Below are 11,284 nucleotides of genomic sequence, written 5' to 3' on the forward strand. Positions count from 1 at the left end.
GTAGTATTATGTCCATCGCTGCGAAAGGGCCATCGCACACAAAATTGCGTAGTTGCATATGCACTCTCTAAAAGTCAATCGGTGGATTATCACTAAAAACAGTGAATAGCCACTGATTTACAGTTATAAGTATACCACTGCATAGCACAAGACCGTCTGGACCAATGAGCATGTTATGTAAATCAATATGGCGACTCAATGCTCGATGTTCATTGGTTTAAACGGCTTTCATGCTATGCACATGCAGCTATGCAATTTTGTGTGCGATGGCCCCAAGTTCCGTTTGAAACGCCGAGTGATACACACGTCTTCGGACCGAAGAAAAATTTTTTGATCCCGCGGGGTTGCGTCATCCGATTGCATCGTTCCGCGCGTGGCCTGGTTACCGGGTAATTGCATTGTTTTAAACATTAGATAGTATATTGGAGACGGTAGTGAGGAAGGCTTCACCTCGGAGGACTATTGGTTAGCCGTGGCCTTGTGGGCTTGGTTTTAAGCCCTGTGCCAGTCATAGAAGAAGAAGAAGCTGCGACTGTATGTACGTGCTTTGAAGGATATCTCTGAAAGTTTCAGCCACTTTGGGCTTTCAGTTGTACGACAGTCGTTTGTGTCAGTGGACGTTAGTATTTTCGTAAACATGGAAAAAATCGAATATCGGGCCAAAATTCACGACTTGCGGTTCGAACTGATTGGCTTATAGCCCCCGTATTCGCCAGATCTAGCCCCCAGTGACTTTTTTCTGTCTCCTAAACTCAAAGTTTGGCTCGGAGGACAGAAATTTTCAACGAACGAAGGAGATCGTAGCATCCATAGATGCCTATTTCGCAGAGCAAGACGCCAACTATTATTTGGACGGGTTAAAGCGGTTGGAGCATCGCTGGATTAAGTGTATCGACTTAAAAGGAGACTATGGCCGGTATTCATAGTCCGTTCCAGTCCGTTCTTATATTTAAGATCATCTTAAGTATACTCTTAATGTGTTTTTAACCAATCACAGAGCCGTATTAGCCTCTTAAGACAACACTTAAGATGATTTTGACATATGAATCGACGGGCCTAAGTCGAAAAATAAAAGTGAGTTTGACCGAAAAAAAAAACATGTTTCTATGTTAGGCTCGTAACTTTTCAACCCACCCTCGTAGATGCAGTGATGCAACGAGTATCGCGCGATCGACAGTACGCGCGCAATAAATCGAAACGCGCACCGGGATTCAAACGTATTTCTAATCCGATATACCGGCTGATACCTATCTTGCGCAAGGTCGTATCTCGATTTTCCTGGACCAGAATAAACGTTTAAGCACAAAAACCGAAAATTGCATAAAATCAAGATACGACCTTGCAAAAGAGATCAGTTGATACATATTTATTATTTACTGCTCATCGAATAACTTCTTTTTCTTCGTATATTCGTATCGTTTATTCGATTTACGTAAAATTCATGGAAGTTTTGCACGTGAAATGATTTATTTATACAATCTCGCTCTATTGTGAAAAAAGTTTTTTATTTATAAAGTTCTTTTACGAAAGTTCTAACGCGAGAAAAACAACTTTTTTCATAAATTACGCAAAGAAGTTGTTTTTTCGAGTATTTATTGGGTAATTTGGGCGATAAAATAAGTTGTATGTATTTCTATTTTACAGATTAACGTACCGTCGCAATTCTGCGCATTATATCGGTAAATGTTAAATTAAGTTTTGTTTTAACTTGACGTAATGATTTCACGCTCGATAAAAAATTTTTCATGTGTGAACATGAATAAAATATATAGAATTCTATAAAAAAAAATATCAAATATGTCCATACATATTTTTACATTGTATATTTCTATATAATTTTATACAATTCTATACAGTTCTGCATAATTTTATAGTTTTATATGAAAAATTTGTTAATATGAAAGATTGCTTATTTATAATTATACATATATAATTGTGTACAATTATATATAATTATAAATAAGTATAAAGTTATATATAATTATACAATAAATGAACAATTTTTTCCCTTTTAAAAGTCTCTCGTATAAAATCGTGTATAAATCTATTAAATTATATATAACTGTGTAGAAACGTATAAAATTATATAGAAATGTACAATGGAAAAATTTGTATAGACATTTTCCATTTATAATTTTATTTAATATATTTATGCACGTTCATGCACGAACAATTTTTTGCCGGGCGAATGTTACAGATATCTCTTTATGGAATAACATCACATAAGATAACATTTTTCATTGCTTGGGAATGAATGTATTGTGACAGATTAGCGATTCAAATGTTTAACCTCGGAACATAATCTATTATGCATAAAAAATGTTCATACACGAAGTTTATAAAATAAAGCGTTATTGGCTCGATCGTTTCGTCATACCGACGAATTTTGCTGCCCTTTTATAAATGGGGAATATTTTCAGACAACGCGATTGACAACAACATGAAAATGTAATATCAATTCTCGAGTACGTTATACTTCATCGAATTTGCTAAGTCATTGATAAACTAAAAAGTAATTTTGAAAAAGAAGACGAATCAAGGAGGCTAACAAGTAATGTTATTACTTTTAAAGCATAATAATTTATTTACGTGAATTTCTTCATGGAACTGTTAAATTCGTGGCGTTAAATTTGACTCATCGAGTCGCCACTGCTCCTCCTCAATATGCAGCACCAGGTTTTTTTAATAAACAATAATATCGTGAGTCGCAATTATATATGCATTATATTAAATAAAATATTCTAATTTGTATAAATATCCGTTGTTATAGTTGGTGCAGTTCGTTGATATCGTTACTTTTTTAGGAAAAATAGTAGTGTTCTTTTTGTAATCAAGTATAGTGGACGCGCAAACGTCGAATGTGTGCGTTCGATAAACCTTAAAATGCTAGACTTAATCACGACGCTACGTTTATTAATTAAACATGTCGTGACGCCGCTCAACTCGGCGTTTACCCGTTTCCGTTTCCGTCATCGCGACGTATTTTGCTAACAAGCGAAAAATTTGAAAACTTCGATGCCGCGGGAATCAAGTTAATGGCTAATTAAAACGCAATGAACCGTCCCGAATTACAAAATCGTAATTCAAATATATCGCACTCCCGCAATACATTTCGAACGCGTTAATCCCACGAAATACACAGTATTATTTATAAACAACTGATTCATTACTTTCCATTACTTGAATCGTCCGTTCCGGTAATTCGTACGTCACTTCACGTTTTTAATCTGAAATTAATGGATAATTTGCAACAAAGCGCACGTAAAATTTAAAGCTCGACCTGAAGTCTATTCGAACCGAGAAATATTGAAGCCCTAAAAAGAAATAATTATCTCGAGAGAGAGAAAGAGAGAGAGAGAGAGAGAGAGAGAGAGAGAGAGAGAGAGAGAGAGAGAGAGAGAGAAATATAGATATCGCGACGAGAGAATAATTCACAATTCCCATTCGCTCTCATACCGTTTTTCGCTTTAAACGAGAATAAATCGCGCAAAATATTTGTCTCGGTAAACAGTCGTCGCCTCGATTCATTCACAAATCGTTAATCGTGGGAAGTAATTAATCGTGCGAGCTGAATCGCTTATTATTTACAGGAAATGAACGTATTTCGAAAGATAATACGATACACGTGGAACGCCACCGCTCGGTCGAGTCTCGCCGCGCGAATAACAGCAAGGCAACCTTGTGCAAACAACAGCCGTGCTATACGTCACAAAAAAAAGAAAAAACAAGCACCGAGTGCTGGGCACCGTTGTGCCAGAGCCAATTCGTTGCCGCCACAAAATATTTAACACGCTATGAAATAAACGCACGATGAATATTCTGTTATATGAATCTCATGTTAATCTCGAGGAATGGGCCATTGTCACATATTAAATCGTTTATTTAAATAGTAAATTTTATCGTTTATTTAAATAATAAAGCTCGCAGTTTTGAACATAAAGACGTTTGATTGTGTAAATTAATATATTTATTGTTTTATCGTTATATGTATCTATATATTTTTTTTCAATTTCTGTGTTTCGAGAGACGTGAAAAATTGTGTGCGAATGATTTTAATAAATCGAGAGAGCTAAATTAAATACACGGGAAAAAATGTGGCCACTCACTTTTTTCCCCCTCGGTTACTGAAATCATATAATTTTTCCATTCCTCTCGAACAATGTAAAAATTTGATACAAATAATGATAATAAATTAATTTCCATTTTCCGACTAAAACAGACAGAAACTTTAATCTTTGTGCGAAATAAACGATTTAATATTAGATTTATTAATTCTTTTTAAGCGGATTAACCAATTGTTTAACTCTCGTTGTAATTCCGACATTGTAATTCGCAGTGGGATTTTTGACTCTTATCAATCTCCAGAATACGCTATTAAAATGTCGTGCAGTAAAAGCCCGATTTGACGGAGCCCGATATAACGGATTTCGGATCAACGGACAAATAAAAATGCGCATCGTGCGCATTTCATATTGCATTTATTTTGAGCAGCGTGAGGCAGACTCATTTTGTTTCGTTCTCGGCCTGCTTCAAGATATCGTGCGTGCAGGTTGTACGTACACAATGCTTTTATGATTTCTGAATTGCGACTTTATTTAAATAATTTTATAACCCTTGCAATTCAAAATGTAATGAATAGGTGGGTGAAAGAAGGCCAATGCGAGCCGAACACCAAAATATCCAACATGGAAATTTATTTATTCTTGAAATTATACATTAATCAAACGTTTCGACCCATTTTCGGGTCATCCTCAGTGAGACTAAGAACAGAGAATTGTAAAAAATGTTACATAGACATAACCAATACAAAAGTTATTATAAAAACTTAATACACGAATTGATTGGCACACAGATAGTTAAATTAATACCTTGATAGATACATTATGTTAGACGTTAAAATACGAAACTGCAAACTGTCAAAGTGTAATCATCAAAAAGTTAAAAGAAAACGCGTGTGAACTTGAAGTGGCACGAAAATTAGTTGGGAATTTTATATTGTACGTATTGCGTTACACGTTGAAACTCTTTAAAATGAAAAACAATTACAAAATGGTAAAAAAATGACAATTACAGTAAATTCGATTTAACAGACTTTGGCTCGTCGCCTGGCACATGGGATTCTGCGCAAAGCAAGAGAAACCGACGATTATTTTCTCTCAACTTTCCATCACTCGTTATTTCGTTAAAAATTCCCTTTCACGAATCTGCAGTAGAAATGACACGGCGGGCGAGGGGATGAAACTTACATTTGTGTAACTTTCCGACCTCTCGCGCGTCTCTCTTTTCGCGTCTGCACGTTCAACATTGCACAGCATTTTAGGGCGCAACGGCGTCGTTTATCTAGGTCAATGTAACGACGGAGACGTTAACTGCACTCGCAAAGGGAGGTCAGAGAGCGGTGAGTATACATACACATATCTATATCTGTATGGAGACAGATGCCGCAAAAAGTACAGCTTGACTTCTCGACTTCTTTCTCGATAGCAGCTTTATTGAAACAAAATGGATTTCGCGTTTTTCCCCGAGATAAGTACGTAAGATCGCTATATCGCATCGACCCTTCGTGCGAGATAGAAGGTCTATAGAAACCGGCATCGCGATTACTCGCTGTTGTAATTATTAACGGTTTTTTGGGGGGGGGGGAAGTGGAGATTTCGAGAAATATTTTATGAGAAAGTAGAGGGAGATGATTATAAATTTGCGGTGGATTAAATCGGCTCGCTTCGATCGCTCGGCGTGAAATTATCTGCTACGATAAGACATAAAATAGCCAACGTACATTGTATCCAAGCGCGAATAGCAAAGAGTTTCCGTAACAATAAAGTTATTACACTGCGCTTCTACGCAGTTCGACCTTCCCTCCCCCCCCCTCCCTTCCCCTCAACCGCCCAGGGAACTCTTCCCTCGAACTGAAATACCGATTCATCACTACATTAGCCACATTGACGTAGTTATGAAACTCGCTTCCGGGCAACCCGTGAGGCGCGCGCGATCGCATTTGAAAAGTTTGATTGGAAGGACGGCGTGAATGATGAGTATTCGCGCCTGAAATAAGTTTAATATAATGCTGGAAAAATCGGTCCTCTTTTTATCTCCGGTCTCCCCCTCCCCTCCCCTCCCGTCCTCCCTCTCTCCCTCCCTCCCAAGGATCGCATTTGCGGAGCGGCTCCGAGGCGAGCGCAAATGTATACGTGTACCTATCGGCACGCCATTAAAATATCTAGCATCGTTGCATTTCGAATATGCGCGCACACGGTACGGTTAGCGATATACGAGATTGACTGCCGCGCGCGGCGTCATATATACCTCGTTATACGGTTACGCCGAAACTTGGCGAAGTTGGCATCCGCCTTAGGCAAGCCCATGGAAACCGCTGGAAAAGGGAGACGCGAGGACGTAGAGACAGGAGGCGTGGCCGCGGGAAAACACGAGAAACCGCGAGAGAGAACGAGAGAGGGCGGGGGGGGGGGAGAGAGAGAGAATTACAGGAATACGTCGCGGCGAAAGTGTGCGCGAACGCACGGCGAAGTTCGAGCACATAATTACGAACTCGGCCGAACAGCCGAGAGATTTAATTAGCGAATAGAGTAGCGAATTTTTAATTGCGTTATCAATCCCGCGATTGCACGGTCGAAACGAGAAATGTCGGGCTACGAAAGAGATCGCGAGTTTCTTTCCGTTAAATTGCGAGAGCGAAACACTCTGATTCCGTATTCGATACCCAAAGTGGAGCTGCGAAGTGGAGTTGTTGCGGATCAAAAGAATTTCTGATGTCAATTTGAATCGAATCAAGTTTACATTTCCCTCCTCGAATCCGAATCGCATCGAGTCGGTAAAAATTTCGTCCGAGTCGAAGCGAATCAAATTAAAAAAATTAAATCAAATCGCCGTAAATTTTTAAGTAACAATGTAATCGTCATTATAGAAGTTTAAATTGACACAATAAGAGAATATTTTGATGTGATAAAAAATAATATTTATTGTACATATAATATCAATTCGTTTTGAGGTAAAACGTACATTTAAATATAAAACCAATAAAATATTTTTAACGTCTTTATTTAATATCGCGGTAACTGAAACGATAGAATGGAAAATCACAGCTAAATTATTTCAAAAGTCTAATGTAGTGTGCAATATAATATTATCCCTCTAGTGAGGACATTCCGAACCACTTCACTTTTGTTTACCACGTGATTAGTAAGGTGGATGATAGAAATGTAGTTAAATTTACTATTATTGTAATTGTATTTACTATATAACAATAATTAACTAATTTACTATTCATTACCTGGATATTTTAACAGAATAACAGTTAAAAGCTTATCTTTTATAGTAAACTTTTTAAATGGTTGGCATCACTGTGTCTATATGGTTGCTATTACTAACATTATAGTAATAATTACTATAAAAATGATATTCCTGGCTATAATTATTTTACTATGCAATTGTAGTTTCAAATACTACATGTTTTTCTATCAGTGTACAAAGGAGGTCGTGAAACATCTTGAAAAACGTAGACCGTTCCACCCTTGCCTCGTCCGAAATCGGCAAGAAACACTCCCTTCCCGAATCCGCGCGAGTGGTGCTACAAAGTGGCGCCGCGGAAGTTCGGCCTCGTATCCGCGATCTCGATCTAAATCTTTTAACCGCGCTAATCGAAATCCTGAGGGTCGGTTCCAAGGTTGGGAAGTAACTCGTCACTTGTAACGAAGTCACAGTTACAGTTACTTTTTTGGTAACATTTTTTCTATAACTAGCAACTAATTTAATATGGCAACATTAATAGTTACTTTATATATATTTTAAACCTCCACGGATCGCATTAGGCCTTGAACTTGCGCATAAACGCCTTTGTCGACACTTTACAATTCAAATGCATATTTGATATTTTTATTTTCATTGCAAGAAAGTAACTGCAAAGTAACGATTCGTTACGTTTTGAGTAACTGTAACGCGTCACTTTTCAGAATTGGTAACTTGTAACTGTAACTAGTTGCACTTTTAGCGAAACAAACTGTAACTAGATACTTTTATAAAGTAATTTTCCCAACCCCTGGTCGGTTCTATATCTTACAATATAGTGAAAGTGCTAAGGGTGAGCGGCTTTGTCTCTTTCTAAGGGGACAGTTGGAAAGACAAAGCTATAATATTTACTTTTAGCATTTTTCACTCTATAGTGTAAGAACTGTAAGATACAGAATTGACGCCCAGATTGTCAGCGAGGGCGAGGGGATAGGATGGGAGGATCAGGGTTGGAAAATTTCCATCGGGCCGGATCCTCGTGATCCGGGGAAGGGGGTCCGGCGTACGCGCAGTTCCGGCTCGCTTTTCCACGTTGTCTGCTTCCAGGCGGATCGCGGCGAGATCCTAACGGTACCGGCTCGATCGCGCGGCGCGGCGGTGGGACGGGACGGAATGGGACGAGACGGCGGCGGTTCAGTGACCGACCCACCGATCGACTGTACCACTATACGGAGGTATATGGAGCTGGAGAAAGAGCACGCATAGACGGGCAAGAGGAAAGGGATGGCGGCGTGTATACACAATGAAATTTCCCTTTTCTCGAGGGAAGATTTTTCGCGTCCAGTCCTTCGTACTTCCATTATTATCCGCCGTGTCCACATTACCGAACGCAATGATCAGTCTACCTTCGCGCGCGTAAAATACTACCCTGGCGAAAATTTTAAGTGCGAGATGATGTTTATATTTATTTATGAAGAGTTTTATCGATGGTTGGACCGTTTGGAAGTACGTTGAAAACACCTGGTTCATTCTTTACCGACAATAACATTTTACAAACACTTCGAAAACTATAATGGAAACGTTTGATATTGTATCATTAAACGCAATTTGAACACGTGTAACCGTAAACGTGTCATAAACAACTCCATGTTTAAATTCATATCTCACAAACAATTCAATAAACGTTTCAGAACTCGAATAAAACATTGACTCAACATTTAAACAAACTTCTTATAAACTTTTAATAAACATATTATTTAAGGGTATATTTCAGTGTCCCGGAGGTAAACAATGTTAAATCACACTTTATTTTGCCAAAACAAGATTTGTACATTTTTCGAGTTAGTTTATTAAGTTAACTCAACAAATCCTTAAGTCGATAACACTCAAGCGAGTTGTTTGAGATGCAATATGTATTATATTTCTTTTCATACGCCAAGTGTTCTAGTTGAAGCCCGATTATTTTCGGTGACATTGAAATTGCAAGTGGCGTAGTGAAAATAAATACGTATTGCATTTCAAACAACTCGTTTGAACGTTATCGACTTAAGGAACACGGGAATTTTACATTTTTACATCCACGCTGTTCTTACTGTATTTCAGGGATTTGTATTTCGTCCTCACGCCTTTCCTGCACGGCCGAAGTTGCGTCTCCCGGACACGTTCCTTTTTTCGCTGAATAAATTGCGCGATTTCCTTCCCTATTTTACCCCGACACCTGCTTCCGAGTATTGCGTTTCGTTCTCGAGGGATAAAACGAAGCGACGCGGCCGATCCAGACTTTCTTTAGCTGCCTTTGACGACACGCACAACGACGGCGAAAATATTGGCGACAGGCGAGATCGTCTGTGAAAATCATCCTTTCGTCGGCGATGACGCGCGGGGAAAATGTCTCTCGAAAGTGGGGAAAGGAGACAGGAAAACGCTCAGAGTCAAACGTATTTAAATGCAGATGCACTTATCATGTTAAAGACGTCGAGGAGGATGACGTCTCGACGCGAGCAAGTTATCTGAATATATGCCGGCGATCTATTTTCCGCAGTCGCACAATTAAAGTCGAAGATGAATGGTCTTAAAAGCATTAAACTGCCGCAAAGAGATTTTCTTGTAAAACGGATTACTCCTCGGATTATTACTAAATTACGTGCGGCGGCTTTAAACTCGTCTCCTTTCAGCTACGCAAATACCTACGTTGGAAATCATTTTATCGCGCTCTCGCATTTATCGCTATTTACGATCACATGCCCCGCTTTTATCCGCCTTTTTATCGGCTTAGCCGAATAATTCAATCCTTTCCATCCGATCGGTACGGGCTGAGAAAAATGTTACTGCAGCGAGTATTTTAAGAGTAGCTTTCCACGCGAAATCTAATGATGAATCCATCACGTGTATTTAAGGATTAAAGTATACAGTAAATATTTGAGTGGTGAAAATTCTCAATATTTCGCGGGGGAGGGGGGGGGGGACGTTTGCACAAAATTAAACGCGATTATACATTCGCGTCTGGTCGAGAATCTTGGGATAACAATGACCGAAAATAATCCTGAGCGATAAAAGCGAGTATCGCTACAGCTGCGAGCATTGACGTTGCCGAGTTTTCCCACGAGAAACTTGACGAGTCGACCAGGGGGGGGGGGGGAAATCGAGCGGCTACATTCTATTTTCAATAGACCAAAGTGTTGTAGAGAATGTTCCACAGACGGCTTTAAATTTAACGAGATTCTCCGACCGAGTCAGCAATTGGATCCTCTAAAGTGTCGTGAGAGACCCCATCGTTCATCATATTTATCTCCGTGTCACTTGGCTTCAGCTTGGAATTTTATTAAAATCCGCTCGACATTGTCCAAGGGACGCGGTTTTATTATCCACCCGAGTTCCCGAAATCAATTTTCTAATGACCGAAGTTCGCTGATAAACTCCATCTTCAATTACGTCTTCGCTGAAGAGAATCGACTTCGAGGATCGGCTGGACGAGACTTTCTCTAGGTGAATTAAGATCGCGAGACGTCCTATACACGCGGCGAACGTCTCGAAGACGCTTCTTCGATAAGTGGGTTATTGGGACGAGCGAAGTGCCGGCGCTCGGGGGAAGGCAGAAAGACCGAAGGAAAGACCTTCGAACGCGCGCGGAAGGATCCGCTGACGTTCGAGGTGTCATGTAAGATAACCGCTGTGTCCGTAAGCTATTATCTGTCCACCATGCGCTTCCATTATTCCGGTTATCTGCTTCCTCGTACTTACGTAACGCGCACTCTCGTAAGCTCCAGCATTTCTATTTTGCTCGCGCAGAGACCGACGGATTCATCCGTCCTTGGATCGAGGATTAATCAAAAGAAAGTTGTATCCCGTAACGTTCTCGTATTGTGAAATATTCTCGCTATTTATAATAATATTCTATTAATTATAACTATTATTGCATTTAATTATCCTTTAATATGTGGAAATTATAATATTTATTACATTAATTAAAATCGGATAAATTTCATTGTTTTAGCTCCTGTGACGTGATTTTCTGTTAAGAAAAACAACACTACTACGC

Source organism: Vollenhovia emeryi, unplaced genomic scaffold (genome assembly GCF_000949405.1).
Source record: "Vollenhovia emeryi isolate VEMERY1.0 unplaced genomic scaffold, V.emery_V1.0 DF939276.1, whole genome shotgun sequence".
NCBI lineage: Eukaryota > Metazoa > Arthropoda > Insecta > Hymenoptera > Formicidae > Vollenhovia > Vollenhovia emeryi.